A 26,923-nucleotide genomic window follows, 5' to 3' on the forward strand; every position below is an offset into this window, starting at 1 on the left:
TGGACAACTGGAAGAAAGTTTGTGTATAGAAGGGAGTGGAAGGATTGGGGGACATCTTGGATTTCTGCCTACCACACTTACTATGCCCAGCACTGGACATATGAGGGTTAGTGGAAGGTGTACCTCTTATAAAGTTTTTCAAAACAGAATATATATCTTCAAAGACTTGGAGGAAAAATTCAAGCCTAAATAAAATGAAAATTTATTCAAAAAGCTTATGCAGCTCTAACATCTCATTTTAACTGCACTTTTTTGATTAAAACAAAAACAGAATTACAGACTCCTAATTTATTCATTAGAAACCTAAAGGTTTTTATTTATTAAAAACAAAGCATTCATAAAAATTAAGATCATGCAATAAAAATAATAAAAAGAACTGATAACATTAATAAAAATTATCATATCATGGAGAATTAAATTGCAACAAAAGGTTTTACAGAACACACAAGTTGTTCATTACAAGGAAGAAGCAAATTTGGGGGCACCTGGGTGGCTCAGTCGGTCAGGCATCCAACTTCGGCTCAGGTCATGATCTTGCATTTTGTGACTTCAAGCCCTGCGTTGGGCTCTGTGCTGACCCCTCAGAGCCTAGAACCTGCTTAGGATTCTATGTCTCCCTCTCTCTCTGCCCCTCCCCTGCTCATGCTCTGTCTGTCTGTCTGTCTCTCTTTCTCTCTCAAAAAAATAAACGTAAAAAAAATGAAAGAAATTTTGAGAAGAGGCAATAAGTAGGTTAAGTGCCTGTTTTGGGCTCAGAGGAGAGGGACCCTGCTCTGATCCCTCTACTTGAGTGCACCTTGCACATTACAAATACTGAAGCACAGAGATCGTGAGTTTTCTTTCTGACGTCATGGGAGAGGTTGGTAACCGGCAGAGGATCAGAAGTTATGAGAGGAGGAAGTGAAAGGAGTGCTGCTCCTGAGGCTGGAGGAGACAGACTGAGAGCAGAAGAGTGTTTGGGTGAGGAGGAGAGCTGCAACCCGGCCCATGGAAGCCAGGGAATGGGGAGCTGATTTAAGCTGGCCACCTGAAGTCACCCAGGTAGGTGTCTAGGCAGATCAGGATCCCTAGACACTTGTTCTTTTTTCCCTCTCTTCTCAGCTGGGGGAGCTTTGAGAGGTGAACTTCCAGAAGGGAATGGATTTTTGTGAGGTAAGAGAGAAGACAGGCGCCCACCCTGGCTCCATGAGGAACTTGACCAGGTCACTCCTCTTCTGGTGTCCTGGTGGGTCCGGGGACCACCCGAGGGTCCAGGTCTCGCCAACCCCAGCTTGCTGACTGTGTGTCCAGAAGGACCTGGAAAGAGAGAAATTAAGCACCCTTCCTAGGTATTCTGCCTGATGAAGAGGGTAATGCAATTAATTGAGGTAGAAGAAGACCAGCGTGGGAAAGAGGGAGAGAATCAGATTCCGTTCTGGGCATACTGAAATGCCAACAGACATTTAAGTGCAGATGTCAAATGAGCACTTTGAGTCTGGAGCTTGTGGGGAGTGGTCTGAGCCAGAGACAGAAATACAGCGGGTACTATTGTTGGAGACAAATGTTTTTTCAAGTGCTTGATAGACAGTTGTACTTCCTCCACTACAGATTATGTACTTGTAACGTCTACGTATTCATCTATTAAGTCTCTGACAATTATTGTTAAAAATTCCCTATCAGCTTTACACAACTGAAAATGTGTGCCAGACCATGCCAAATCATCTAATCTTCACGACAAATCTGATAGTTTATTTCAAATCTTTATTTTATAGAGAAAGAGATGAAGGCTTAAAGAGATTAAATAATTTCTCATGGCATGATAGCTATTAAGTGGCCGTGCTGGCAGCTGGATATACGGGTCTAATGAGAGTTCTGACCTCCACACACAAATTTAGAAGTCATCAGCACATAACACCTAAGAAAAACGTATTTGTCCTCCACAAGGAGGTGATGGATGTGTTCTATTCACCAAGAAGGGATATACTGGGTCTCCCAAGAGAACTCACAGGATGGTGTGTATAGTAAATCAGGATTAGAAGCCTGATTTCTCTGCACATCAAGAGAGAATCCATCTTTCAGGAATGGACTCCCATTAACCTCATTGATGAGTCTGGTTTTTAAATGCGGAATGTCAAATTGCAATGAAAAATCACTGTCCCAGAACGACAGGAATATGTAGAGTCCGTGCAACTAGTTTGCTCTTATTCTGGACAAAGGAGAAAGCATATGGCCACATCCGATGACTTTAAGCTAAGAGAACGAGACGTCCCTCTCACTTTGGGGATAGTCTTTCCAGGGAAGAACATGTGGCTGATCAGCTCATTTGCTCTTTCATTTTATCATCCGATTGTCTCCTTCTGACCTGCATGACGTATCCATTTGGCCTCTGACGGCATTTATAACCCTGGCCCAATGTCCTTAACCAAGTGCCAAACACTTTGATGCAGTGAGAACTCCCCCAAGGCATATTTCAATAGAGAATGCCAACTTTTATCTCGGCGATCTTCCTTCTTCCAGCCTCTAAGGCTGACCAACCTTCCTTCTGATAGATAGTCACTTCAGATACTTGAACAAATTCAATCAAATTACCATCAAGCCATGGCCCTGGGATCCAATCTGGATCTTTAGGTCATTTCCATAACTTTATTTTGCAGTATATTAAGCCCTCAGCCTCATTAATTACCAGCCATGTGATGTGGCCAAGCCTTTGAGTCCATCTGCACCTTAGTTTCTTAGTCTACAAAGCGGGGAAAACAGTATCAAAGTCATAGGGTTACTGTGCAGTTCCCGGGATGTGGGAAGCTCTCAGTAGGTTTTCTGCTATTATCATCATTATACGTTGAATTTTAACATTAGCTCTCTCCAGCACAGAGCCAAATACAGGGCTTGAACTCATGACCCTGAGGTCAAGACCTGAGCTGAGACTGAGGGCTGGACACTTAACTGACCGAGGTACCCAGGCACCCCAAACATTAGCTCTCAAGGTACAAATTTATTTCCAAGTTCTTAGGTGAAACCTTGACTATGATGGCAGTCACAGGTGATTTCAAGGATAAAAAATGAGACAGTGGCTTGGTAACATGAGCTTTAACATTAAATGGAAAAACAAATATTCAGAGAAATTTTTAGAAATTAGGCTGGAAACATTATGCCATGTTTTATTTCTTTTTTTTTAATTCTTATTGTAATAGCCCCCTTTTAGTAGTTTGGTGAAGCTCATAGATGCCTTCTCAAAATGATTTTAAATATATAAAATAAAATATAGCAGGTTACAAGAAATTAAATTATATTTGAATTATTACCCAAATATTACCCAAATTTGTGTTAGAGTAATATATGATCTTCCTTATTAGCACATTAAATAAAAAGATCTAACAAGAGGTCTAATAATGACCATAATTAGCAGTTGGGATGAGTGTATATAATATGACAAGAATCTGTACCAATTATATTGTATAGTGAAAACATCTATATTTCTATTGGTGACAAAGCCATAACTGCTGCTCATACTGTGTTTTGTTGACAACAATCATAATGGAAGAAAGTATTAAATTTCAGCTGAAGCTAATAAAAATAAAGGTGCAATTTCTCCATATTTATATGGTTCATGGACCTCAGTTTAGGAAACTACGTGTCAGAGGTTGGTAGTACAGACACCAAAAGAAGAGAGAATTTTTGAGGGAGGAACTGATTCATGCAGTCAGCGGAAAGGTTAGAAATTATGAAGATGAAAATGCTGATTGGGTCTATCATTTAGGAGATCATCGGTGAACAGCGAAGTTTCATCAGAGCAGTTGGGGGTATAAATCAGATAACAGTAGTTTAAGGATGAGTGGGGGAAGGGAGTAGAAACACGAGGAACTGGAGAAATAAACACAGATATCACTTTTAAGGGGCTTAGCTGGGAAGGGCTTGCGAGGGAAGTACCATAAGTATAAAGTGCATGAGCCCGAGGGAGGGTTTGTTTAGTAGGAGAGAGGTCTGCGAGCGTGCTTTGCGCAAAGAGCCACAGAAAGGGGGAGGTTGGACAGTCAAGACAGAATGAAAGTGCACGATGGAGAGAGACGTCTGATGAGGTAGGAGACGTGGGGACCAAGAGAGCAAGCAAAGGAATCCACTCTGGACTGAAAGAGGAACACTGCTTCTGCAGAGAGGATGGAGCCACGTGGAAGCCAATGCAGAGAAGAAGCTGGAGTGGCGACCAGAAAGGAAAATTTTGAAATCGCAATCTATGCCTTTGTCCTACCCTTTGCTGCCATTAGCCCAAATGGGCATGTTCTCTACTCTACGTAGAGGCAGTAGGATCTAAAAGCTTATGTAGCAGGTGGGATGTTTACTTCTATAAACAACAGAAAGCCCAGCATTTGGGATTTATTGTTTAACTTTGTTGGCTTGAGGAATAAAGGTGATTTACTGGTTTACTTAACTGAGAAAGTCCAGAGATCAGTGAGCGGTCAGTTGTAGCATAGCTGCCTTTTTAAGAGCCTTTCAGCTCTGCTTGCCTCTAGGATTTGGCTTCAGGTTGGCAGCTGCGTGGCTGAGGAGGTCCAGGGTGCACCACACCCCGGTTCCAGGGAAAGTTCCAGGGCAAACAAGTTGCTTCCTCCAGGTGTGTTCTTTTCAGAGAACTCACTAGCAGACCTCCCCCTACAGCCCATTGGCCCAAATTGCGTTCCCATTCCTGGACCATTCCCTGTGACAGAGAAATTTCATTCCGTGGTTGGCTTACCAACCACTGGGTAAGTTCCTGAACCATTACCAGCCCAAGGCACCACACTCCCTAAGATGCCGCCATTCTCAAGCAGAGCATTGACACAGGCAAGTGTATGTCGGATATTTTGAGTTGTCAGAATGCTTTCCAGCAGAAGCCAGAGATGTAAAACATGCTAAGATAGATGGCGTAGTCCTGTAGAGTGAACAGCTGGCCAGCCTGAAATGGTAATTGTGCCCTGCTGCTAAGAAATCCTGCTGTAGACAAAGAGACCCACCCTTGAATTTCACTGGCTTCATAGGGAGGTGTGGTACAATAAAACATATATTTGGTCCTTGTCCCTGATTCCTGGCAGAGCTCCTAAAACCCTCGGAATTTCATGAGCAACAGGAGTATCTTTTGTTTTTCATAAGGAGCTCCTTTTATTACACTTGATAATGCTAATTGATGTGAAATTTTGTGGTCCTGGAGCAAATGTTCAATAAAGAATTCTTGAGGTGTCTTCTGTGCAAAAAAAAGGTGGTGGGCAGGACCCGTGGGCAGAAAGAGGTGCACTGAGGCTGTGAGGAGTGACTGATTTAAAAAAAAAAAATATGATTATTTACTTACTTATTTTGAGAGATAGAATGCGAGTCAGTGGGGAAGGCAGAGTGAGAGAGAGAGAGAGAGAGAGAGAGAGAGAGAGAGAATCCCAAGCAGGCTCCAAGCTGTCACCATGGAGCACAACACACAGGGCTTGAATTCATGAACCATGAGATTGTGACCTGAGCTGAGATCATGACGTGAAACCAGATCAAGAGCAGGACGCTTAACCCACTGAGTCACCCAGGGGCCCGGGAGTGATTGATTATATACTTCCAAGTTGGGAGGGGGTTAGGGGTAGAGTAAGTCTCTAAGGGATTAAGAAGCAAGGTTTCTAGGACCTTGAGGGGTCATTTACTACTGTCTAGTAAAATCTTCACCATGAGACCCTTCAGATGTATGTCAGTGGGCCATATGCTTGGAGGATGATTGCTAATCTCTATCTTGGGGTGTAGAGAGACAAAGGAAATTTCCAAGGAGATTTTTATATGTTAATGAAGACTTCCAGGATCCTGGAGGTCCAGCTAATGTCAAGCTAAGGTTGCCTTTTGACCCTAGCAAAAGTATTAACATTGAGGCAGTTGAGTTCATGGAGGAAGGTACACTTAGCCTGTCTCAAGGACTTGTCAATGTGCTGTGAGTTGAATAAGGAGAAATCTGAGGGGCTGCTGGGTTGGTGAACACATGGAGGTGCTGGAGGCTGGTACTTCCTGAAAGTGCTTCTCTTTCAATTGGCTGTTCCCAAGTATTATCCTTTTATAATAAAAGGGCAAATGCCAGTGAATGTTTCCCTGGGCTTTGTGAGGACTTCTAGCAAATTATCAGACCTGAAGAGGGGGGTCCTGGGCAGTCAGCAATAGAGGTGGCTCCTGGGACTTGCAATTGGTGTCTAAAGTGGGGGCAGTGTCATGGGTCTGAAGCCCTCAAACTGTGAGATCTGGTGGTATCTCCAAGTAATGGTAGAATTGAGTTAAAATTTTAGGGTACCCAGTTGATGTCTGCTGAGAATTGGAGAATTACTTGGTGGGGTTGGAAAACACCCTAGGAGGATATGGATATCTGAACAAGAATCTGGAAGGAGGGGGGTGAGCAGGTACCGGGGAGGCAACCAACAACAGCTACCATAAGTATCACAGACCTCAGAAGCCAAGAGCCTGGGGTTCAAATCCTGGCTCTACCTCTTTGCAGCTATGTGATCTTGGACAACTTAATGAACCTTTAAAAGCCTTATTTTCTTTAATGAGAAAAAATAGAATAGCTTCCTCACAGATTAGTCAGTGGATTAATGAGAGAATGGATACAAAGAGTCTTAAATATCCTGGCCTGCAGAAGGGACTCAGTGCATGTTTCCTTCCTTCCTGTTCTTCAGTACATTAGTTTACGGTTTAGCCACCTGATAATATCTGAAGGGATCAGCACTTTGCTGTTTCCAACAAATGTTTTTTGAGGCGCTAATATCTTCTAATGAGAGCCTGAGCCATCATTGAAACCATTAGATCAGGAACATTACAGATGGTCCCTGTACAATGTGTTCATGTCACAGATGGTTCACAATAGCAAATCTGTATTAATAAGCATGAATAGACATATCAGTTTTAGCTTTGGGCTTTCATTTCCTCCTTAAGTATACTATTGCTATATAAAATAAATAAAATATGCACACATATTTTCATATGTTTCATCATTAGGTGAAGATGTATAATTGATGTGGAGAACAAAGACAGAAGAAATACAGAAAAAGCGGTTCCTAGGTGGCTCAGTCGGTAAAGCATTCAACTTTTGATTTCAGCTCAGGTCTTGATCTCAGAGTTGTGTGTGAGTTCAAGCCCTGCATTGGGCTCCATGCTGGGCATAAAGCCTGCTTAAAAAAAAAAAAAAAAAAAAAAATATATATATATATATATATATATACACACACACATATGTATACATATATATATACACATATATATGTATGTATGTACATATGCGTGTCTGTATATATATATACACACATATGTGTATGTATATATCCTATATATAAGGAATTAATGACAATTAATGACAACTAATTAATTAAAAATTAAACTTGCTTATAACTTACAGCCCATTGGCACGTACTTGAGACAGGCTGAGTGACCTTCCTCCAGGAACTCAACTGCCTCAATGTTACTACTTTGCTAGGGTCAAAAGGCAACCTTAACTTGGCATTATCCAGACCTACAGGATCCTGTAAATCTTCTTTAACATATAAAAATCCCTTTGGAAACGTCCTTTATCTCTACACCCCCAAGATGTTAGCAATCATCCTCCAAGCGTATGGCCCCCTGATATACATTTGAAAGGTCTCATGGCTAAAGTTTGCTAGATAGTAGTAAACGACCCTTCAAGGTCCTGGAAACCTTACTTCCAGATTCCTAACAGACTTATGCTAAGCCCTTCCCAACCTGAAAGTATATAATCAGTCACTCACCACCCCAGTGCAGCTCTTTCTGCCCAAGGTCCTGTCCCGGTGCTTTGATAAAATCACCTTTTTTGCACCAAAGACATCTCAAGAATTCTTCCTTAAACATTTGCTCTGGGGCCCCAAAATTTCACATCATAATGACCCTCATTCTACTTCATCTTCTTGCCTTCAAACACAGGCTTTTGTGCATTCTGTTCTCCCTGTTTGGAAGGTAACCCTTACTTTTCTTTTGGAGTCCATGTAAATCATCAGTTTTTCTGGAAAGCCTCTCAGTTTTCCAGACTAGATAGGGCCTTTTGTTATTGTTTTCATAGCTTTGTGTTTTTGTTATCTATTGCCATGTCACTAACCAACCCCCCCCCACCACCCTGAAATTCAATGGTTTAAATACTAATGGTATTATTTACCATGATTCTTTTGATCAGGTGGTTCTTCTGCTTCCCATGGTCTTTGCTGAGGTGCTAAGGTAGCTGGAAGGTCACAAGCCTGGCATATCATGCTGGCCACCTGCTGGGAGTTTAGCTGGAGTTGCTATGTCTGTAATATCCCAATAGTTACATGGCCAAACCAATGTCAACATGGAAGGGGATGGTACACAGGGAAGAATACCAGGAGGCATGATTCCTTGAGGGCCACCCAAATCTAACCCATCCAGTGAACCTTTCCTTCTTAGTACTCATCATTGTTTATAATTATATATTTGGGCATGTTTTTTAAGTTCTTTTAATGTTTATTTTTGAGAGAGAGAGTGAGAGAGAGAGGCAGAGCAGGAGTGGGGGAAGGGTAGAAAGAGAGAGGGAGACACAGAATCTGAAGCAGGCTCCAGGCTCTGAGCTGTAAGCACAGAGCATGATGTGGGCTCGAACCCACAAACCGCCAGAAGATGACCTGAGCCGAAGTCCAACGCTTAACCGACTGAGCCACCCTGGCGCCCCTACAATTATATATTTGGATGTGTTATTGTAATCTCTCTCTCAACAAACTCCAAGACCCATGAAAACAGGGTATTTTGGGGTTTTACTAACCACTGTGGAACACGCCGTTAAATGCACTTTATTTTTAATTTTTAAATTTAATTTTACTTTATTTTTGGCACTTTAAAGGTTTTGAAGAGACTCAAGTGACTGAGAACTTAACCACAGGTGCCACCATGCAGGGCTCGCAAAAGAGATTGGTCCACGAGTGACCTGACCATTGCTAGTTGATTACCCGCCTCCATACCATTCTGGAGACAGTTGCAGGTGTTCTGTGCTCCCTCCCCTTCTTGGCTGAGGGGTCGGGGGTGCTTCTCTCTCACCTCCAGTCCAGTGAGAGGGATTTCAAGAACTATTTGGAGAACTTAACATGTGACCCCTGGATTCTGATGCACCATCCCTGCTAACCTCTCATTGCTTGCAGGCCCCAGTGTTGTTCATGGGCATCAGATCCTGCAAGAAACCTTCAGGAACCTCTTGCCGGGCACTCACTCTGAATGGAGGAATCTCTACGTGTCCGGAGCAGACACCCAATGGTGTCTTCTGTGAAACAACATGAGCTCTATTTACTGAGTTCCATCCATGTACCACAGACATCACATATATTATTTCTAATTCCTATGACAACCCTGCAAGGTGGGTAGGTTTCATTCACCTTTCACAGATGAGAAAACTAAGGTTGGAGTACTTATCCAAGATCACACAGCTAATAAGTAGCAGAGTGTGCTTTGAACCTAGGTCAATCTGTCATCAAAATCCATGTCCTTTGACTAATGCCCCACTGTCACAGGTCAGGCAGACGTGGAGAAGAGGTCTTTGGGAGAAGACACAGAGACCCAGTTTGAGGTGCAAGATATTTACTAGGGATCAACACTCATGAAAGGAAGTGGGGAAAGCCGTACTAGCAGGTGGAGAGGCTATGCTGCATTGCAGGCCTCAGCTACCCTGTGGGAGCTCTGGAACAAATTTGTCCCCCTTCAGGTGGAAGGCTGGGCCTTATGCCTCTGCCTCACAAGGCCCAGGAAGCAGGCTTCCCTGACTTGATGGTTAGTTTTTGTGTTAACTTGACTGGGATATGGGGTGTCCCGGTATTTGACTAAATGTTATTTCTGGCTGTGTCTGTGGGAGTGTTTCTGGATGAGATTAGTATTTGAATTGGTAGAGTGAGTGAAGCAGACTGTCCTCCTCCGTGTGAGTGGCTAAGTGGCATCATCTCGTCAGCTGATGGCCTGAATAGAATGAAAAAAAGAGGGATTTATATATATATATATAAATATATATATAAATATATATATATATATATATATATATATAAATTCTACTGGTTGTGTTTCCCTTGAGAATAATATACCCAGGGAGTGCATGTCCTCAGGCAGGATGGCTCTCGGCAGCTGAGACCAGCTCCGAAGTGACTGACAGCTGGAGGCCATCTGATGACTGCACAACCCGCAGCTGGGCAGCTCATCCATCCCTGAAGGGCTCTTGGCAATATACATCCCCACATATATATGTGTGTGTATGTATGTATATATATATATATATATATATATATATATATATATATATCCCCATGAACCGCTGAGCTGTTCATCTAAGTTTTCTTTCAGTATTTTCATTAAAAAAATCACACTATGTTATTATTCATTTTAATAATATTATCTTGAGGGGTCCTGGGGCGGCTCAGTCAGCCGAGCATCCAATCTTGATTTCAGCTCAGGTCATGATCTCACAGTTCCTGAGTTCGAGCCCCACATCAGGCTCTGCGCTGATACTGTGGAGCCTGCTTGGGATGCTCTCTTTCCCTCTCTCTCTCTTCCCCTCCCCTGCTAGTATGCACGTGCTCTCTCTCACTCGCTCCCTTAAAATAAATACACATTTAAAATTGTTTTCAAAATATAATAATAGTATCTTGAGATTCATTTAATAGCTTATCAGATTTGAGTATGTGACATCTATGTTTAAAATCTGACACCTGGTTAAAAATGGGAAATTTTATGTTATGTGTATTTTATGTTATGTGTATTTTATGTTATGTGTATTTGATCGCAGTAAAAAAAAAATCGAGAACAGCTACATATTACCTATACGCGGGTCTAAATCCCTTGTGGTCCACTAAACCTATCAGAATCAGGTCGTAAACTGCATTTACAAACTTTTGTTGAGAGCTCCTCCCTCATTCCCAGTTTTCCATCACTGGCTCCCTCACTCTAGACAACGCTTCAGCAGTATTGAACTTCTCACTGATTCTAGAATATTCCATCTTCTATAACTATTCAGCATTATTGCACTTCCCAGATTATCTCCATCATGCTTCTCTGACTTCTCTATCTGAAGAAATCCTACTGATCCTTCAAGATAAAATGTAAATATTACTTGACTCCCCTAGCAATTTTTGTTGTATGCCTGTATTTTCCCACTATGTATCTCCTAAAGTATTCTTGGCTTTTATGTACATGCATGTGTATGGTATATATGCATGTGCATGTATACGTACATGTTTATCATTGCATTGTACTAGGACGGTTTGGGCTGCAGGTAACAAAAAATAGGTCTTGCCTCTCACTGGCTCCGTCCCGTTAGCCTATAATTCTGCTTAATGTAGACACCACAAAATCCAGTGGATATGTTTCCGTTCTTAATTTACTTGACTTCTGTTCTAGTTATTTATTGCTGTGTGTGGTATAATAACAAATTTGGTTTTTGTCTCAGGTTCCCAGCATGGAGCTTCACAAATCCTTGGAATTTCCTGTGTGATAGGGCTGTCTTTGTTCTGCTAATGAAATGAGTCATGGTCAGACCATAGAGAGCTTCTGGATGGGGGCTTGTCACCAGAAAGAGCAACCACATGATTAGAGGGCTAGGGCATTCAGCAGCCTCTAGGGAGGGGAGCTGGAGATTGAATTCAGACACATGGTCAGTGATTTAATCAATCTTGCCTGTGTAATGAAACCCCAATAAAACCTCTGAACACAGAGTTTGGAGGAGTTTACTGGTTGGTGGACATATTAAGATGCCAGGAGGGTGATGTGCCCTCATTCCATGGAGACAGGACATAGAAGCTTGCATTTGGAACCCTCCCACATCTTGTACTATGTGTATCCATTATAATAAAACTGTAATAATAAATATAGCACTTTCCTGAGTGCTGTGAGTCACTCTAGTGAATTACTGAACCTGACGGGGTTGTGAGAACCTTTGAATTTGTATTCAGTTATTCAGCAGTGAGTGTGGCCTGGGGACCTCTTGAGACTTGTAGCTAGCATCTGAAGTGAGGGCTGTCTTGTGGAGGACTTTGCCCTTAACCTTTGGGGTCTATGCTGTCTCTGGATGGATAGTGTCAGTATACCAATTGGAATTGAAATGAAACACTGTATAATAAACCATTCAAACACAAATTTATTTAAAAAAAATTTTTTAATGTCTATTCATTTTTTGAGAGACAGAGAGAGACAGAGTACGAGTGGGAGAGGGGCAGAGAGAAAGGGAGACACAGAATCCGAAGCAGGCTCCAGGCTCTGAGCTGTCAGCACAGATCCTGACTTGGGGCTCGAACTCACGAACTGTGAGATCGTGACCTGAGCCAAAGTCGCAGTCACAAACCGACTGAGCCACCCAGGCGCCCCAATACAAACACAAATTTAAAAATCACGATTTTTCACAGCTCTGTAGGTTGACTGAATTCAGCTGAGTGGTCCTCACCTGAGGTCTCTGGTGCAGGTGCAGGGAGAATGGCAGCTGTGGCTGGGCAGATGGAGCCTGGGCTAGGATGGGTAGAGCAGCCAAGGCTGGCTGGACATTTCTCTTTTTGGCTAACTTGGGCTTTCTCACGGTGCGGTGATCTCAGGGAAGTCAGACTTCTTGCACGGTGGTTGGCTTTTCCCTGAAGGAGCATTGCAAGAGACAGGAATTGGAAGCTGCTCGTCTCTTAAAATCGAGGCCAGAAGACGGGCATAGCACCACTTCCATTGTATTCATTTGGGGAAATAGTCACAAAACCCACCCAGATTGAAGGCGGGGGGTACATAGAACCCTACTTCTGAGTAGAAGGAGCATCATAAATAATTTGTGGCCCTTTTCAACCTGCCTCATCTTCTCTTTGGCATTTGGTACTGTTCACCACAAATGATGTGACACGTCCCCTGGTTTTTCTTTGATCTCTGACTCGTTTTCTTTAGCCTTTTTCATTGCTATCTTCTTTCCCCTACTACCACTTGAACATCCTGTCCCCTTCTCTCTCTCTCTCTACTCATTTACCCTTGATGATCATATCTACTTTTATGACTTCAATCATCACCAAATGGCTGATTGATCAGGCTGATGATTCCCCAAATCTCCAAAGAAGGTTACTCTAATCTTCTAATTCATATAGCTAAGAAACATGTACAGCACCTGAGGTAGGTGTCTCAACAGGCTCTGTGCCTTTATTAGGGCTCCCACCCAACCATGGTTTTTATCCTAGAGCTGGCTGAGTCTTCCTTGTTTTCCTTCCTGGAGAGTCTCCTGCTTCCATCCAACTGTAACACATTCATGGCAACCTCTACATTTCCAGAATGACCCAGGTAGTAGGCAGTGGAACCCCCAAATGCCCAAAAGATATGGGAAGGCTGACTAGCTGTATGAACAAGAATGATTTATGTGAACCTTTAAAATATTTCACCATAGAATGTGCATTTAGTGATTTCCAGGTCATTCAGCTATAAGAAGCATAGATATAGTTTGCATGTTTCTATTAATTGCATTTTATCATAATTACATTTTTATAGTTAAGAAGTGAACAACTCAATTGGCCAATTCATGATCCATAGCACCTATTCTTAAAAAAACCATGTCCAGCTAGACCCTTTCTCACAGAGCACATAGATAGGACATTCAATCATAAAAATAAGCTGTTAGTTGTCCCTGAAAATGTACTTAAAAACCGATACAGATCTGAAAGATCCATTTGCTTAAAAAAAAAGAAAAAAAATTGACTATGTATAGTTTCAATGAATCCTAATTTTGTTTTACTTATACAACAAGTTTTGTTAACTTTGCTATATTTATACTTGAGTTTTGTGTTAGAAGCCCATTTGTGTGTCATATCACTTACTAGGTTCAAGGTGCAAGGACTTATGTGCTGATATGGGCCATCAATGTGGCTTCTTCCTTATAACCGGTCCAAATCTGGGACAGATCTTAGTAATCAGTCCACTGTACAAGTATTTCCAATTTATGGATGTTCCAAAATTTGGCACCTTCAATCTGGTGCCATCTTCAACAACACTTAGCAAACATTTATAAAGCACTGTGTTCCCTGTTACAGAGCCTAAGGAGTTAAGATCAATGAGGGAGAGAGGAGTCACAGACAACTGACAAGACAGTATACCTAGATGAGAGTGTCAATGAAGAACAGGCTTATTGTAGCATGCAGGGAATTAACTGTTGTTTCCCACTGGAGGCAAGAGAAGGATAAGCATTCTAGACAGAAGGGACAGAGCAGAGGCATGGATCAGGGAAGTTCAGGCTGTGGCTGGGAATAGTGAGTAAACCCTTTGCTAGGGCACGGAGTATGTGAAAGTGGGTACCGGGGAAAAAGATTGAATGAAAAATTGGGGTAGCATCATGGAAAGCTTCGTTCAGAAAGAGGAGAGTCATTGAGGCTTTTGAGCATAAAATTGGGATTTGCTCCTAACATCGCTCCATGACTGTGTCTCTCAAGGAGTGTCATGTCAGCGCTTGACTGCACAGGTGTCTTGTTCACACTCTTTCCTGACAGGAAAAGAATCAGCTTAAAAGAAGAAGCAAAACAAAACAAAAAAATCCTATCCTTGAACTCAGTTCCTTTCTGATAACTTTCTCCCTAAATAGCAAAGCCTATCAGAATAGGCTAGAATCTGTATCTGGATAACCAACCCCCCCCCGCCCCGATTCAGTTTTTAAAAACCTTTAACCCATCACCATCAACAAAAATCCTCTTTAAAAAAAGCCACATGAGATATATACTTATTGAAGAAAATTTAGAAAATGCACATAACCAAAAATATAAAATCAAAATTCACTCATTAATCAATGCCTCAAAAACAACTGTAGTTGAAATGTTGGTATATGTTCTTCTGTTCAATGTATTATGTATTATCTCTCTATGCACAAAATGCTTGATTTATAAAAACTAATACAGTTTATTTTATAATCCACTTTCTTCACTTATTAATACTCAGTGACCACCATTCCTTGTCATTAGATATTTTTCTATAACTTCAATTTTTTAGGTCAGATTTATTGAGGTATAATTTACATGCAGTAAAGCCCTTTCTAAGTGCTTAGTTTGATGATTTTGAAAACTATATACAGTCATGCAAGCCCCACAAAACCGAGATACAGAACATTTCTGTCATCTCCACGTTTCCTTTCTCAACCCCAGTCTGGCAACTACAGATCTGATTTCTATTCCTATAGCCTGCTTTTTTTTCAGAATGTCATATAAATGGAATCCTACAGAACATAGCCTTTTATTTCACTTAAAATAAGGCCTTTGAGATTCATTCATGCTGTTGAATGCATCACTAGTTTCTATTTATTGTTGAGTAGTATTCCATTGTGTGGGTATACGACGGTTATTCATCCATTCACCTGTTGATGGACATCTGAGTTGTTTCTAGTTTTCGGTGATCTTTTGTAAAGCTTCTGTAAACATTCTCGTGAAGGTCTTTGTGTGAACCCACATCTTCATTTATCTTAGATAAATTCTTAGGAGTGAGGTTGCTGAGTCATATGGTAGGTATACATTTCACTCTATAAGAAGCTGATGAACTGGTTTACGAAGTCGTGCTACCATTTTGCATTCCCACCAGGAAGGTACAAGAGCTCTGTTTGCTCTGCATCCTCACAGCATTAAAAAAAATGTAGCCATTCTAGAAGGTGAGAAGTGGTATCTTACTGTGATTGTATTTTGCATTTCCTTGACCATCAGTATCTCTTTTTTAAACTTTTTTTTCCAATACGTTTTTCTCTCCTTTGTTTCTATTTTTTCTTTTTTAATTTACATCCAAATTAGTTAGCATATAGTGCAACAATGATTTCAGGAGTAGATTCCTTAATGCCCCTCACCCATTTAGCCTATCCCCCCTCCCACAGCCCCTCCCATAACCCTCAGTTTGGTCTCCATATTTATGAGTCTCTTCTGTTTTGTCTCCCTCCCTGTTTTTATATTATTTTTCTTTCCCTTCCCTTATGTTCATCTGTTTTGTCTCTTAAAGTCCTCATATGAGTGAAGTCATATGATTTTTGTCTTTCTCTGACTGACTAATTTCACTTAGCATAATACCTTCCAGTTCCCTCCAGTAGTTGCAAATAGCAAGATTTCATTCTTTTTGATTGCCAAGTAATACTCCATTGTATATATATACCACATATTCTTTATCCATTCATCCATTGATGGACATTTGGGCTCTTTCCATACTTTGGCTATTGTTGATAGTGCTGCTGTAAACATGGGGGTGCACGTGTCCCTTTGAAACAGCACACCTGTATCCCGTGGATAAATGCCCAGTAGTGCAATTGCTGGGTCGTAGGGTAGTTCTAGTTTTAGTTTTTTGAGGAATTTCCATACTGTTTTCCAGAGTGGCTGCACCAGCTTGCATTCCCAAAACTTTTTTTTTAATGTTTATTTTTAAGAGAGAGAATCACAGATCGAGCAGGGGAGGGACAGAAAGGGAGGGAGACACAGAATTCGAAGCAGACTCCAGGCTCCAAGCTGTCAGCACAGAGCCCAATGCAGGGCTCAAACTCATGGACTACGAGATCATGACCTGAGCTGAAGTTGGACGTTTAACAGACTGAGCCACCCAGGCACCCCACCCCCCTGCCCCATCATTGATATTTCTTTTATGATGAAATGCCCATTCAAATAATTTGCCCATCTGGGGGAAAATTGTTTGTCTTATTGAAAGCAAGTTTATTTTTATAACTACATGAATACACCCAAAGGAAATCTGGGTTTGGAGGGGCCTACAGCATACAATTCAGAGAGCCCTATTTAAGGAAAAAAACATAAAATTATTCATCCAAAGCTATAAGGACCTTTCCCAGTGTTATAAAGGAGGAAATGAGGGGCCCAAAGCTTCACTTTCATTACCTTCACTGTAAATCTGACCTAGATAGGACATAACTGCTTTCCTTAATACTGTATTATTATACATTTAAATTCTTTAAAAAATAAAAACATTGAAAACCACATTCGAATGAACATCTTACAGCTAAATCTTGGTATAGATATATTTTCAATTCCTTCGTGTAATTTTAAAGAAGTAGAATAGCTTGGTCAAATGGTATGATCCTACTGAAAATTTTTAATACAAGAATTGGTACTATTTATACTTCTTTTTTTTTAATGTTTATTTATTTTTCAGAGAGTGTGAGTGGGGAAGGGGCAGAGAGAGAGAGGGAGACATAGAATCTGAAGCAGGCTCCAGACTCTGAGCTGTCAGCACAGAGCCCGATGTGGGACTCAAACCCATGAACCGTGACATCATGACCTGAGCCGAAGTTGGACGCTTAACCGACTGAGCCACTCAGGTGCCCCGATACTATTTTTATTTCTAACTATATGAATATCCTCCCCACCATCACCAATTATGGTTGGAATCTTTTTAAAAAAATGTTTACTTATTTATTTTGAAAGAGAGAGAGAGAGAGAGAGAGAGAGAGAGAGAGAGAACATGAGGAGGGGAGGGGCAGAGAGAGAGGAGAGAGAATCCTAAGTAGGCTTCCCACTGTCAGCTCAGAGTGTGATGTGGGGCTCAAACTCAAGAACCATGAGATCATGACCTGAGCTGAAATCAAGAGTCAGATGCTCAACTGACTGAGCCCCCCAGGCACCCCTTTTTGCTTTTGGTTTTTAATGATTCCTTCCCCATTTAACTTCAATGAAGTTTCTACCTTCTCTGTGTCACTGAACCTGGTACGTCACCAAACATCTATTTCTTAAACCCAGTGAATTCTTTTCACTTTTTATCATCTTGTATCTTCTTGACTTTTCTGTGTCACTTAACATTATTGAACATTTCAGCTTTTTTTTTTTTTTTTTTGTCTTTTGTGGCACCATTCCTTCAGTTCTCCTGACATCTCTGTGGCCAGTAGTCTTGTCCTTCTCTGCCCTGGACCTTATTTGCTTTGCCCAGCTCTTCAGTGTTGTTGCCCATTAGGGTTCTTTCTTCAGCTCCCTTCTTTGTCCTTTTCTTCCCTTCCCACCTGTGATGGCTAATTTCGTGTGTTATCTTAGCCAAGCCACAGTGCCCAGATACTTGAGCAAACATAATGCTGGAAGTTTCTGAGAAGGTATTTATTAGATGAGATTAACGTTTAAGTCAGCAGACTTGGAGTAAAGCATCTTATCTTCATAATGAGGTGGGCCTCATCCTTAATAGAAGGCCTGAATAGAAAAAAGGTTGATCACCATCAAAGAAGAAGGAATTCTGCCAGCAGAATGCCTTTGGACTCTGGCTGTATCACCAACTCTTCCCTGGGTCTCCAGCCTGCCAGCCTACCTTGCAGATTTTAGACTTGCCAGGCTTCAAAATCACATGTGCCAATTTCTTAAAATCAATCTATCTATCTGATATACGTAGATATACAAATACCTAAAGACATCCATATGTATGTATTGGTGGATAATCTATATATATATGTCTACACGTGTGTGTGCATGCATATGTATGAATCCTACCGGTCCTTTTCCTCTGCACAACCTTGACTAACATACCACCATGTATCAGAGTGGATTGCAAACTCAGAATCTCTGAAGGCGTTTTGTTCAGAATACAGAAAACACAGAAACTCTTCCTCACAATTTGGCTTCAATAAGTCTGGAACTGGGCCTGGGAGTTTGTATTTTCACAGGCTGCTCAGATGATTCTAATGCATGTGGAGAAAGATTCACACTGAGAAACACTGGTTTGTATACTCCTCATCAATTCCCCTGTCATTATCTATTGTTTATCTATTACTTACTTAACTATTATCTATAAGATGATTACTCCTGAATCAATATCTCTAGGCCAGAACTCCCTTGTCTTCCAGATCCTTATAACTGTCTGCTAAACATTTCACCTGCTTATTCCTTGGGCAACGGATCTCACTACTTCCCCTCTAACATCTTCCATTCTCATTTTATTTTATTATTTTTTAGTATTTATTTATTATTGAGAGACAGAGGGAGACAGAGCATGAACATGGGAGGGGCAGAGAGAGGGGGAGACACAGAATCTGAAGCAGGCTCCAGGCTCCAAGCTGTCAGCACAGAGCCCGATGCGAGGCTCGAACTCACAAACCGCGAGATCATGACTTGAGCCGAAGTCGGACGCTTAACTGACTGACTGAGCCACCCAGGTGCCCCATCAGTTCTCATTTTAGTGACTGATACCTACATCCATCCACTCACTCAAAGGAGAAAGCTGGGAACCTTACCGAACTTGAACTCGTTTCTCCTGCTTCTCCACCTTCTTACTACCTTCATATCTTCTCTACCTGTCCACCCCACTGCCAGCTCCAAGATCTGAACCACCCCACCCTCTGGAATAGTTGCAATTAACTCCACCTCTTGTCTTTTGCCCTCTACTCTCCCAATCCAATTCCCACTGCTTTGCCAGATCCATTTTCTAAAATGCCAATCTGATCATTCTTTTTTTTTTTTTTTTTTTTTTTAAATTTTTTTTCAACGTTTATTTATTTTGGGGACAGAGAGAGACAGAGCATGAACGGGGGAGGGGCAGAGAGAGAGGGAGACACAGAATCAGAAACAGGCTCCAGGCTCTGAGCCATCAGCCCAGAGCCCGATGCGGGGCTCGAACTCACGGACCGCGAGATCGTGACCTGGCTGAAGTCGGACGCTTAACCGACTGCACCACCCAGGCGCCCCCAATCTGATCATTCTTAATCCCTTTAATTGCTCCTACTTCTCACAGGACAGAGTCTTAATTCACAGGATGATACAGAAACGCTCTGTGCCTAGCCCTGCTCTACGTCAACACACTACCTCCCTTCCCAGATAGGCTGTAGCTATACCCAGGTATCTGTAGCTACTTAGGCCCATCAGGCTATTTTTTGCGTATTTAGTATACTGTTAAACTAATCTATCCCCCAGAATGTGTTCTCTGCCATCCTCACCCAGAATATCCAGCCAGTGATCACTCAAGGTTACTCAATCACTTTGCGATTTTCCCAGGTAAAATACATTTTCCCCAGTCTTGCTCTTACTTTGATCATGGCACCTGAAATATTTTTTTGCATTTATTTATTTACATGTGCAGCATGTAAATAAATGGCAAATAATTTTCTACTAGATTGGGAATTAATTTTTCACTTTTATATTTTGGGTATCTAGCATGGAACCCAGCATATAGTATAGATGTATGCTTGTGCCTGTTGAATAAATGAATGCATTAATCATGGTGGAAAGAACATTGTTCTAAATAGGGTCTGAAGATCTGTTGTATAACATAGTGACTACAGTCGATAGCACTGTATTGTATAATTGAAATTTGCTAAGGGGCGCCTGAGTGGCTCAGTCGGTTGGGCGTCCAACTTCAGCTCAGGTCATGATCTCGCGGCCCATGAGTTCCAGCCCCGCGTTGGGCTCTGTGCTGACAGCTCAGAGCCTGGAGCCTGTTTCAGATTCTGTGTCTCCCTCTCTCTCTGAACTCCCCCCATTCATGCTCTGTCTCTCTCTGTCTCAAAAATGAATAAACGTTAAAATTTAAAAAAATTTGCTAAGAGACTAGGAATTAAATGTTCTCTCATACAAGCATATATCTGTATATATATGTATTCATATAGACATGGTGATATGTTAATTAACTAGATGGGCAGAATCCTTTCACAATGGATACTGTATCAAATCATCATGATGGTATACTTTAAATATCTTACAATTTTGTTTGTCAATTATGCCTCAATAAAGCTGGAGGAAAAAAAAAAAGAAAGAACACTGTTCTAGAAGTTCAGTTATGAGTCTCCTCCTGGCTCAACCACTCACTGTTAATTTACCTTGGACAAGTCACTAACCAGTGGTGTCGAATATAGATTGCAAAAGAAGGATTAGGGAAACTGTGACTTCTTTTAAAGTTTATATTCCACCTAGTTCCAAAGCACATAATGATTGATTGATTATGGGGGGAAAAAAGAAAGAAAGAAAGAAAGAAAGAAAGAAAGAAAGAAAGAAAGAAAGAAAGAAAGAAAGAAAAAAAGTAAAATGGTGAAATAAAGCTAAGGGTGAAGTTGTCATTCAAAAATAGGCAGTGGAGGGGGGTGCCTGGGTGATGGTTGGGTGTCCCACTTCAGCTCAGGTCATGATCTCATGGTTTGTGGGTTCGAGTGCCATGTTGGGCTTTGCACTGACAGTGCAGAGCCTGCTTGGATTCTCTGTCTTCCTCTCTCTCTGCCCCTCCCCTGCTCGTGCTCTCTCTTTCTCTCTCTCTCAAAAATAAACATTTTTAAAAAACTAAATAAAAAAAAAAAAAGCAGTGTAGGGGCACCTGGGTGGCTCAGTCAGTTAAACGTCTAATTCTTGATCTCATCTCAGGTATTGATCTTAGGGTTGTGAGTTTAAGCCTCACGTCAGGCTCCAGGCTGGGTGTGGAGCCTAAATTTAAAAAATAGGCAGTGTAAAACAAAACAAAACAAAACAAAACAAAACAAAACAAAACAAAACAAAACAAAACAAAACTAGGTAATGCAGTACAGGTCCGTAATAGAAATGGATAGAAAATTTGGTTCTGATTCATGGCAAACAAAATATAGAGGAGAGCACTCTCAGGAGACTGATAGGGTTAATAAGATAAAAATGAAGAACTTACTTTGAAGGAACATAATTTTTCCTGGCATTGAAGCCTGAGAGAAAAATCTCCCCCTCACCCCCAGCATACAGTATTACTATCTGATTTAATGGCTGTCTTAGCTTGGGTTCCTTGGAGGTGGAATCCAAGATGGAGTTTCCCGCAAGAATCCTTTAGGGAGGGAGAGTTCTCAGGAAAAAGCTGGAAGGAGGTGAGGGAAGCAGAGTGGAGCAGAGGAAGAATCCTGGCAAAGATGCGGTTTCAACTGAAGACAGCCTGGTCTCATAAGGGGCTCTGGAGCCTTAGAGGCATCACGGGTTGTCCGCCTGGCTTTTGTAGCTTTACATTAGTCAGTCATGGGCTATGGTCTGCCACTGGAGTGGAGCGCAGTCTGCCATCCCCCAGACACTTCTAACCTGCTGGTTGAGAACGCTTTTCTGGAGAAGGGTTTTGACAAGCACAGCAGCTGGGGATGGAATGCATTGGCCGACGCACTAGCCTGGTGAAGGGCTCTGGGTGTGGTGGCAACAGTGTCTCTTGTAACATCCCTAGTAAACACATAGGGACAATCTGAATAACTTTCTTAAAGGGTCTCTTTTAGCAAGGTAGTGGCAGGGGACAAGCAGAATTCAGTAAAAGCGATTCTATTAAGTGCCAAGACCGTATGACAACATATACATCTCAGTGGGGACCGATTGTAGCTCAGAGACATATTTTGGACAATCTAAGAAATGGATGGACTGCTTATTTTTTTTTTTTTTTTTTTTAATTTTTTTTTTTTCAACGTTTATTTATTTTTGGGACAGAGAGAGACAGAGCATGAATGGGGGAGGGGCAGAGAGAGAGGGAGACACAGAATCGGAAACAGGCTCCAGGCTCTGAGCCATCAGCCCAGAGCCCGACGCGGGGCTCGAACTCACGGACCGTGAGATCGTGACCTGGCTGAAGTCGGACGCTTAACCGACTGTGCCACCCAGGCGCCCCAGTTTTTTTTTTTTTTAATGTTTGTTTATTTTTGAGAGACAGAGAGAGACAGAGTGTGAGTGGGGGAGGACCAGAGAGAGAGGGAGACACAGAATCGGAAGCAGGCTCCAGGCTCCGAGCTGTCAGCACAGAGCACGACATGAGGCTCGAACCCACGAGCCATGAGATCATGACCTGAACTGAAGTTGGATGCTTAACCTACTGAGCCACCCAGGTGCCCCAGGACTGCTTAGTCTTTAGATAAGCTTCCTTGAACGTGAAATCTTAAATTTAAGCTCTTCATATGAAGTAAGCTTCAGAGAGTTCTGAAGAGTTCTCCAGAATTTCAATTACACATATTTAACAATGCAGACTAGAATCAATCCACAGGCTTTGAAAAGAAAGACAAATATTTTATTTATTCATCACTTCTACACCATCTACTTTGTGCCAGGCACTAGTCTAAGTGCTGTACAAATATTAATTCATTCAATTATTGTAACAAGTCTGTGGTGGATTTTATTACTATTCCTATTTTATAAATGAGGAAATTGAGGCACAGAGTTTAATCGCTCAAAGCACACAGTTAATAAATGGTTTAGGCCATTTACTATGTAAGGTAAAATCTAATTATGACTGTTAAGATGCTTAATTAGGAGTAAAATCAATTAAACTTTGCATTTCCAGATCAATTTCAAACTGATCCATCATGACTATGTCGACGCACTCAGAGACCTCAAGGAATACGGAAGCCATAGTCTGCGACCAATGGAACCGTGTCACCTGGTTAACAAGGTTTGTTCATCTTTGTGATTTTAACAATTTTTGCCTTTAAAGTTACAGCCAACTCTCAATTACGTGAGTAATGGGAGGTCATAGATAAACTCAAATTGTAATTAGAACAAATTTAGAGGAAATCTTTTTTAAGTCCCAGAGCCATGTGACAGTCTAATGAAAGTTCTAGATTTCCTCCCCGCCAAAATGCATATAAAGACATAAAATTTTTTTCCATGTAGTTTCAGGGAATTCATAGATTCCTTTACACCTCTGGGATTTTAGAAAGAATCTTTAAAAATTGAACAATTAGCCATTTTGGTGATGTCAGAGCCTTCTGAGACAAGCCAGAACAGTGACATTCCCCTTCACAGTGGCCCCAGGAAACTTGCATGTGTGTATGGTGGACTTGATATTTATTGAACTCATGGGACTCTCTGGGATCATATGACTCAGTTGGTCCTCTGAGTTTCATTCCCAGGGAGAACAGTTAATTATATATCTGCCTATAAATCCTTACTATATTTTAAGTCTTTTGGTGGCAGGGACGAACCTTGCTTATCTTTATAGAATCCATAGGAGCTTATCAACACCTCACAGAGCAAGGGATTAGAATGAAAACATGACATTTCAATGCAGAAGTTTTGAAATGGGGGAACATCTGGATGCATCAAAATGTGAATATGACTTTTTTTTTCTTTTTTAACAAGTAACATTTGGAGCAAATATCACTGACTTTCACGCTCTCATCCCATTCCTGAGCCTTGTAACATCCTCCAGGGATTGGATACCTGTTATGCACAATTCTTGGCAAATAAAGACACTCTGAAAGTTAAATACTTGATATCTACCAAAACAACTGCATCAAAATTGACAGAAAAATGTGTATTCTTCTTTATACATTGAATTGACTTATCGACTTAGGCATGATAGGGTTCTATTTGTTTAGATGTTCCAGTTTCCATAATTGCCTACCTGAACTCAGGTAGACTTGGTATGAGGTACTAATTTGAGAATGTCCCACTAGAGACCTGGTAGAGACCACTCTAGCAGTCAAGAAATAGTTAAATAACAAAGCTCTGGCAGTTAGTTAAGTCTGCGTTGTAACTGGAGGAGATATTTATGAGTGCAAGGTAGTTTATTACTATCACTATAAATGTGTATTGAAAATGTACTATGAGGGGCCTCTAGGTGGCTCAGTTGGTTAAGCATCGAACTCTTGATTTTGGCTCAGGTCATGATCTCATGGTTTGTGAGATTGAGCCCTGCATCGGGCTCTGCACTGACAGGGTGGAGTATGCTTGGGATTCTCTCTCTCCTTATCTCTCTCTGCCCCTTCCTCCCTTTCTCTCTCTCCGAATAAATATATAAACGTTAAAAAAAAAATGTACTCTGAACCAAGTGTTTACATCTGACTTAGCTTTGCGAATAAGCCCATGACATAGGTTACTGGTTGATTTTATTAGAAACTTTCAATTTTCTGAAGTGGTCATACTATTTTATACTCCCAACCACAGTGTGTGAGAGTTCCAGTTCCTCCGCATCCTAGCTGACCCTTGATGTTATCAGTCGTTCTAATTTTAGCCTTTCTGCTAAGTGTATAACATTTACAATCTCATGGGGACTTTCATTTGCATTTCCCTGCTAACTTATGTTGAGTGCCTTTCTTTATGTTTATTGGCCGTTCAGATATCTTTTTTTTGACAATGTCTATAGTAGACTTTTGTACGTGATCTTGCTGGTTGTTCGATTTCTTTTTATGGATTTTCAGGAGTTCTTTATGTACCATATCTTCAGGATATGAGTGTGTGTGTGTGTGTGTGTGTGTGTGTATACATGTGGCTTATCATTTCATTGTCTTTTTTAAAATTTTTTTAATGTTTATTCTTTGGGAGAGAGAGAGACAGAGTGTGACCAAGGGAGGGGCAGAGAGAGAGAGAGAGGGAGACACAGAATCTGAAGCAGATTCCAGGCTCTGAGCTGTCAGCACAGAGCCCGACGTGGGGCTCCAACTCATGAGCTGTGAGATCATGACCTGAGCCAAAGTCAGATACTCAACTGACTGAGCCACCCAGGCGCCCCTCATTTCATTGTCTTAATAGTGTCTTATAAGAAGATGTTTTAAATTTTGTTGAAATCCAATGTAGTATTTTATTCTTTTTTTTTTACTGGCTGAATAAATAAGTTCATTGTATGGACATATCACATATTTTTATTGACTCACTAGTTGATGGACATTTGGATTGCTTATGCTTTGGGGCTACAATGAATAATACTGCTATGAACAGGCTTGTGTAAGTTTTTGTGCAGACGTATGTTTTCAGCTCTCTTGGGTATATATCTAGGATTGGAGCTGCTGGGTCATATGTTGACTCTACGTTTTGCTTCTTGGGGAACTGCCAAACTAGCTGCACCACTTTAAATTCTCACCAGCAATTTCTCCATATGCTTTGCAACACATGTAATTATCCAATTATCTGTCATTTTGATTAATAGACAGTCTAATGGGAGTTAAGTAGTATCTCATTGTGGTTTTGATTTTCATTTCCCTAATAACTAATGATGTTGAACATCTTTTAGCATGTTTCCTAGCTTTTGTATATCTTCTCTGGGGAAATGTTTATTCAAATCCTTTGCCCATATTTCAGTCAGATTATCTGTCTTTTTATCATTGAGATTTAAGAGTTGTTTTGTTGTTGTTGTTGTTGTTGTTGTTGTTTAGAGACAGAGTGTATGGAGGTGGGCAGAGGGAGGAAGAGGAAGAGAGAGAGAGAGAGAGAGAGGGAGAATCAAGCAGGCTCCACATTCGGTGTGGAGCCCAATGCAGGGCTCGATTCCACGACCCTGGGATCATGATCTGAGCCAAAATCAAGAGTCAGATGCTCAACCAACTGAGCCACCCAGGCACTCCAAGAATTCTTTGTATAAACTTGATACTAGTCTTTGATGAGATATCTAATTTTCAAATATTTTCTTCCAGGGGCGCCTGGGTGGCGCAGTCGGTTAAGCGTCCGACTTCAGCCAGGTCACGATCTCGCGGTCCGTGAGTTCGAGCCCCGCCTCGGGCTCTGGGCTGATGGCTCGGAGCCTGGAGCCTGTTTCCGATTCTGTGTCTCCCTCTCTCTCTGCCCCTCCCCCGTTCATGCTCTGTCTCTCTCTGTCCCAAAAATAAATAAACGTTGAAAAAAAAAATTAAAAAAAAAAATATTTTCTTCCATCCTGGGGGCTGTCTTTTCCTACTGATGGAAACCAAATAAGACTATCTTAGTTTGGAGTTTTTCCAGACTCTAACCCATCACAGCATCACATGTGATCATCAGAGTTTAGCCAGGGTCTCCCCATCCCAGCAACACCCCTCCCTGCTCCTCCCTGGTTCATCTGTGTGTGGGCTTGACAGATGCACCCAAGGATGAAAGCAGCCGATCTTGGCTCACCTAGAAATGGTCACCCTGCTTGGGAATTGAGCTTATACTTTGTTTCATTCACAGCTCTTCAGTAGCTTTTTGGTTTTTTTTTTTAATGTTTATTTATTTTGAGAGAGAGAGTGAGAGCAGGGGAGGGGCAGAGAGAGAGAGGGAGAGAGAGAATTCCAAACAGGCTCTGCACTGATAGTGCAGAGCCCCACGCCAGGCTCGATCTCACCAACTGTGAGGTGAAATTTCACCTGAGCTGAAATTAAGAGTTG

The 26,923-nt window shown here is 41.5% G+C and overlaps 1 long non-coding RNA gene across 1 annotated transcript in view; it reads left to right on the forward strand.

Annotated features, from left to right (window-relative positions):
* The window catches only part of LOC116737876, a 72,117-nt gene that overhangs the window by 11,980 nt on the left and 33,214 nt on the right, over positions 1-26,923 (forward strand). The window contains exons 3-4 of the long non-coding RNA XR_004343170.1: positions 9,117-9,328; positions 23,152-23,259. This is a non-coding gene — a long non-coding RNA (uncharacterized LOC116737876). The remainder of the gene's footprint in view (positions 1-9,116; positions 9,329-23,151; positions 23,260-26,923) is intronic.

Source organism: Lynx canadensis, chromosome F2 (genome assembly GCF_007474595.2).
Source record: "Lynx canadensis isolate LIC74 chromosome F2, mLynCan4.pri.v2, whole genome shotgun sequence".
Classification (NCBI taxonomy): Eukaryota; Metazoa; Chordata; class Mammalia; order Carnivora; family Felidae; genus Lynx; species Lynx canadensis.